This window comes from Littorina saxatilis, unplaced genomic scaffold (genome assembly GCF_037325665.1).
Source record: "Littorina saxatilis isolate snail1 unplaced genomic scaffold, US_GU_Lsax_2.0 scaffold_736, whole genome shotgun sequence".
NCBI classification, from domain to species: Eukaryota; Metazoa; Mollusca; class Gastropoda; order Littorinimorpha; family Littorinidae; genus Littorina; species Littorina saxatilis.
The window spans coordinates 42,501-47,500 of record NW_027126203.1 but is presented as its reverse complement, the minus strand read 5'-3'; the positions used below and the strand labels follow the sequence as shown (position 1 = coordinate 47,500).

At 39.8% G+C, this 5,000-nt stretch overlaps 1 protein-coding gene across 1 annotated transcript in view; it reads left to right on the top strand.

Moving 5' to 3' along the window:
* The window catches only part of LOC138954654 (annexin A6-like), a gene marked incomplete at its 5' end in the record, with an annotated part of 37,222 nt that overhangs the window by 19,579 nt on the left and 12,643 nt on the right, over positions 1 to 5,000 (top strand).

Genomic DNA, 5,000 nt, shown 5'->3' with positions numbered 1-5,000 from the left:
TGTTTTGAATGACTTCGATGGCACAAGATTTACAAAGACAAAGGTCCAGCAACGTCAAACAATATTTCAGAATAAAGTTGTATGATGTGTGGGGATTCTAAACCGGGATTTATACTACCTTCATAGACACCTTCCTTCTCAATGCAAGTTCGTCATGCTGTTTCAAGATTTTGGTCTGAAAATTCAAAACTAACCGTAGAATAACACCAGCGTCTGCTGAATTGAGACTTTTAAGTCGCCCACACCGAAAATACTTGTGTGCTAAGGGCGCGTGCTCAGCCGAATAGTGATTGCCATTTCATGAACTTATTCCGGCGAAGAAATTCCCCATTATCACTGAAAACAGACATGCATTGATTTTTTTTTAAATTTTTTTTTATTCTCTTTTAGTGAATTTTTTAATTATTATTATTTTTTTTTTTACATGTATATGCTGTACAATACAGGACATCACCTAACCAAAGCATTGATTTTAGTATGTGTCAAGGTTAAATGATGCCCTCGATGAAAAGATCAAGACGAATCTGCGATCGTTTATTATTATGATAGTTAATACCTGTCTATAGCGACCACTCTGGGGACAGACAAGTGGTCGTTATAAACAAGTGGTCGTTATAAACAAGTGGTCGTTATAAACAAGTGGTCGCTAGGGACAAGTGGTCGTTATAAACAAGTGGTCGTTATAAACAAGTGGTCTTTATAATCAAGTGGTCGTTATAATCAAGTGGTCGTTATAAACAAGCGGTCGTTATAAACAAGTGGTCGTTATAAACAAGTGGTCGTTATAAACAAGTGGTCGCTAGGGAAAGGTGAACTTTATTAAACAAAATTTCGCAGGGGATCTTTCAAACTAGTGAAAACAGTTCTCCTCACCGTCTCAGATCTCAGAATGTTTGTGTAACGAGCTGTCAGAATGTTTGTGTAACGAGCTGTCAGAATGAATACGAATACGAATACGAATACTTTATTATCTCATACAGAGAAATTTCAGTGTGGTGCACATTAAAAGACAAAACAAATAATAAGACAACAGATAAAAATACCATACGAAGCATACTACACTCGCGCACGCATATGTACACTAACAGGAATAGTAACATGATTCCAAATAGGTTAAAAGTTTAACGCTAAAAACTATCATTATCACAGGACTAGATATGTCATTGAACAATATTTATCACAGGACTAGTCATTCGAGGGTTATCACACTCATTCATCACAGAAATCAGTGCATATGTTCACCGGCACACATACTAGTTTTAATTAACTTAGGTATTTAAAAAGCCAATTGACTTTGGAATAAAACTGTTCCTAGTTCTGAGCGTGCGGAATCTGGGAGTGCGGAGGCGACGTCCTGAGGGCAGGACCTCAAAGTGGTGAGCGAGCACATGACTACTATCCTGGATGATGCAACGGGCCTTTCGCACCACACGTCGTTCATACAGAACAGTCAATCCTTCCTGTCTCACCCCCACAATCTTACCACATGTGTTCACCACCCGCCCAAGCACATTCTTACTCTTCACACACAGACCTCCATACCAGCAGATGAAAGAGAAAGTGAGAATGGATTCAATGAATGAAGTATAGAATGTTTGGAGGATGCGGCTGTTGATGTTCAGAATGTTTGTGTAACGAGCTGTCAGAATGTTTGTGTAACGAGCTGTCAGAATGTTTGTGTAACGAGCTGTCAGAATGTTTGTGTAACGAGCTGTCAGAATGTTTGTGTAACGAGCTGTCAGAATGTTTGTGTAACGAGCTGTCAGAATGTTTGTGTAACGAGCTGTCAGAATGTTTGTGTAACGAGCTGTCAGAATGTTTGTGTAACGAGCTGTCAGAATGTTTGTGTAACGAGCTGTCAGAATGTTTGTGTAACGAGCTGTCAGAATGTTTGTGTAACGAGCTGTCAGAATGTTTGTGTAACGAGCTGTCAGAATGTTTGTGTAACGAGCTGTCAGAATGTTTGTGTAACGAGCTGTCAGAATGTTTGTGTAACGAGCTGTCAGAATGTTTGTGTAACGAGCTGTCAGAATGTTTGTGTAACGAGCTGTCAGAATGTTTGTGTAACGAGCTGTCAATTTATTATTTAGATTTTAAAAGTTAGGTCTAGCGCCAAAACGCATCGTCCGATTGTCTGATCAGACAATCCGCAAAATTAATTCTTTGAACATTGCTCGCTCTTTACGTAGGGCACCTAGGATGTTCCCAAGCGGTGAGTGTTTAAACGAAAGGGTGTTTGTACTGTGTGTAAAAGCCTGACAGTATCTGTGATGGTTTACGGGAGGCGTACTGTGCCTTTAAGAATTACGTTCGTAACTGACACGGGTGTAAGTAAAATTAGCTGTAACAGCTTTATCGTAGTAAAAGGGGAATACGTTATCATAGAAGAAAGAAAGGAACAAAGAAAGAAAAGTGATAAATAAATTAAAACAGGTATGGAGAAAGAAAGAAAGAAAGAAAGAAAGATAGATAGATAGAAAGAAAGAAAGAAAGAAAGAAAGAAAGACAGAAAGAAAGAAAGAAAGAAAGAAAGAAAGAAAATAAGAAAGAAAGACATAAATAGAACAGAAAGAAATACAGGAAGAGAAAACGAAAGAACGACAAACAAAGAATGAAACAATAAAAATGAAAGAACAAATGAAATAAAGAAACAAGTCGCGTAAGGCGAAATTACTACATTTAGTCAAGCTGTGGAACTCACAGATTGAAACTGAACGCACTGCATTTTTTCACAATGACCGTAGTCCGCCGCTTGTGCAAAACGGAGTGAAACTGACGAGCCTGTTCAGCGCGGTAGTGGTTTTGCTGTGCTGCATAGCACGCTTTTCTGTACCTCTCTTCGTTTTAACTTTCTGAGCGTGTTTTTAATCCAAAAAATATCATATCTATATGTTTTTGGAATCAGGAACCGACAAGGAATAAGAGGACATTGTTTTTAAATCGATTTCGGAAATTTAATTTTGATCATAATTTTTATATTTGTAATTTTCAGAGCTTGTGTTTAATCCAAATATAACATATTTATATGTTTTTGGAATCAGGAAATGATGTAGAATAAGATGAACGTAAATTTGGATCGTTTTATATAAAATAAAAAAATTATTACAATTTTCAGATTTTTAATGACCAAAGTCATTAATTAATTTTTAAGCCAGCAACCTGAAATGCAATACCAAAGTCCGGCCTTTGTCGAAGATTGCTTTACAAAAATTTCAATCAATTTGATTGAAAAATGAGGGTGTGACAGTGCCGCCTCAACTTTTACAAAAAGCCGGATATGACGTCATTAAAAGTATTTATCGAAAAAAAGAAAAAACTGTCCGGGGATATCATTCCCAGGAACTCTCATGTCAAATTTCATAAAGATCGGTCCAGTAGTTTGGTCTGAATCGCTCTACACACACACACACACGCACAGACAGTCAGACAGACAGACACGCACACATACACCACGACCCTCGTCTCGATTCCCCCTCTATGTTAAAACATTTAGTCAAAACTTGACTAAATGTAAAAAGGGGAAAGAACAAACAGGAGAGATAAAAACGAGGGCAAGCATAGAAGTAGCGAGTACAAAACCAAATCAGTAATTTGGAAAGAAAAAATCCTCTTTTTACATTTAGTTTTATTGAAGTGTGCACCAACTAATTTCTTGCATGAGAGCACCGAGAGGATATGCAATTTCCTTTCTCGACCTTAGATGATCGCATGTCATTTCCTCCCATTAATGGAACTCTATTTTAAGAGTGGCGATGTATGGGTGAAAAAAAGACATCCTTCCTTATTCCCCTTCTGTCTTATCCTCTCCGTGCACTGGCCGCTGCTGTTGGCTTTTTGTACTGGCCGCTGCTGTTGGCTTTTTGTACTGGCCGCTGCTGTTGGCTTTTTGTTCTGGCCGCTGCTGTTGGCTTTTTGTACTGGCCGCTGCTGTTGGCTTTTTGTACCGGCCGCTGCTGTTGGCTTTTTGTACTGGCCGCTGCTGTTGGCTTTTTGTACTGGCCGCTGCTGTTGGCTTTTTGTACTGGCCGCTGCTGTTGGCTTTTTGTACTGGCCGCTGCTGTTGGCTTTTTGTACTGGCCGCTGCTGTTGGCTTTTTGTACTGGCCGCTGCTGTTGGCTTTTTGTACTGGCCGCTGCTGTTGGCTTTTTGTACCGGCCGCTACTGTTGGCTTTTTGTACTGGCCGCTGCTGTTGGCTTTTTGTACTGGCCGCTGCTGTTGGCTTTTTGTACTGGCCGCTGCTGTTGGCTTTTTGTACTGGCCGCTGCTGTTGGCTTTTTGTACTGGCCGCTGCTGTTGGCTTTTTGTACCGGCCGCTGCTGTTGGCTTTTTGTACCGGCCGCTGCTGTTGGCTTTTTGTACCGGCCGCTGCTGTTGGCTTTTTGTACCGGCCGCTGCTGTTGGCTTTTTGTACTGGCCGCTGCTGTTGGCTTTTTGTACTGGCCGCTGCTGTTGGCTTTTTGTACTGGCCGCTGCTGTTGGCTTTTTGTACTGGCCGCTGCTGTTGGCTTTTTGGTTTTGTTCTGTTCTGTTTTGCTCTGTTTTGTTTTGTTTTCTTGTTGCGTGACATGCAGATGGCAGCAAAGGTCATTTTACTTTGTTGCGGGCACAATGGTTTTTTTGTGAGTGAAGAAACTTTATTTCCCTTTAAACTCTTTCATTTCCCTCAAAGCGCGACGTGTTTTTTAAGCACGTTTGGTTTCTTTTTTTGAAGAGAAGTTTTTATTCTATTTCTTCACACACATTTGTCTCTGTCTCTGTCTCTGTCTCTGTCTCTGTCTCTGTCTCTCTGTATATAGATATCCACTCTCTCTCTCTCTCTCTCGCTCTCTCTTTCTGTCTCTCTAATCCTCAATTACCCGCATGCTATTATTGTAATTGTTATCTTTTATTTTATTTTCATACTTAAGATTTGAGATCCACTAAGCTTTACCAAAGTGCAACAATAAAAACAACGTAATGAACAATGTAAAGCGTCTTTTCAACACTCACGAAAAATATT